The following is a 1,505-nucleotide window of genomic DNA, read 5'->3' on the forward strand; positions in this document are numbered from 1 at the left end:
CACACTTACCGGGTCGGAACTTCCTTCCTTCCTGTAAATGTTGACGGGCATCAGGGGGTGTCACGGAGTCCCGACATGAGACTCGTTTTCACAACAGCCAGCTTCCGGGGAACGTCAGTCCGGGAAAACGTGTCACTAATGAGAGGGGATGTTTCGGCCGAGCGTCGCCGCGACAAGAGTTCCGGTAACCATAGCCCTGGAACCGGGTTGTTTACAGAACGGTAGCGCGACCGAGTTGGCAGGCTGAGGCTGAGGACACACTCAGGATGTTGAGGTCCTGGCTCAGGTGGGGGAAGGATGGATGGAGCAGCCACTGCTGGATGTGGATGGAGGGGGAGGTTGATGGATGAAGGGATGGAGGGATGATGGAGGCATGTGGGATGATGGGTAGAGCGGTACAAAAAGACAGACAGAGAGCGAGAGCGAGGGAGAGGGAGAGGGAGTGATTGACTGCAGGGCGGTAGAGCAATTTGATAATGTGAGCTATGTAACGGGGGAGTTGTTTTTTCTCAAAACTGCCAAAGCAAAGATGTAAACGCTTAAGAATGCTAACTGATCGCACGCAAATAAATTGGATATCGATGATACTTTGAATGATTTGAAAAGTCGATGATTTTGTGAAGAGGTAAATCTGTATGCATTTTGTAAAAAAAGGGATTTCTTTGAGTTTTTCTGAAAGCGCTATGACTTGTAAATAAATAAACAAACCTGTCAAATGTGAACTTACTCTCAATTTCCTCATTTATATAACTTAACTTTCTTAAGTATTACGACCATGTAAGAATTAGACATTTATTCAATCTATACACTCCTCGAGTTGAGCTATCGAGGCACATAATCGCTAACACTTTGGTTCCTCACAGTTTTGACGCACACCCAAAATCCCTGCAATACCCTCTGCTAACCCTCTTCCATCCCTGGCATGGAAGTGTCTGTAAAATCAATGTGTTCAGAAGACACTCAAGTATGATTACACTCTTGTGTATCTTCAGGCCTGATGGATCTCAAACAATCGGCGCCTACGCCTGCAACAATCCAAACTAGGCCGATGTTTCAACGGTCAGTTAACGAGATGAGAGCCGTTCTGTTCTGTGAGGTTCTCAATCTGGGTTGCTGCAGTACAACTGTGTTACGGCAGAACTTCTGGGGGGAGATGGGACAGTGCCAAACACTGCAAACCGCAGTTAGACCTTGTTTCAAGGTTTGTTACGGAGATATTCTACCGAAGAGAAACCTATTTGCTGCAGAGGAAGAGGCTTTCAGACAAGGCTTTTTAATGAATGGTGGTTATTTCCTACAGCCTGTCTGTCTGAAACCTTTCCAGACGATATTAAGTTTTGTTTTTAATATTTCATTGAGCTTGACTGCTATCAGACTGCCCTGGATTGTTAATCATAAGTCTGAAGAATCTTTCCTCTGTGTGGGTGAATTCCTGTGTTGTGTTTGACCAAAATGTATATAGTTGTTAGAACTCTCTTTCTCTGTTAAACATGAGACAAAGGGTC

The sequence above is a fragment of the Gadus macrocephalus genome, chromosome 19 (genome assembly GCF_031168955.1).
Source record: "Gadus macrocephalus chromosome 19, ASM3116895v1".
Lineage (NCBI taxonomy): Eukaryota > Metazoa > Chordata > Actinopteri > Gadiformes > Gadidae > Gadus > Gadus macrocephalus.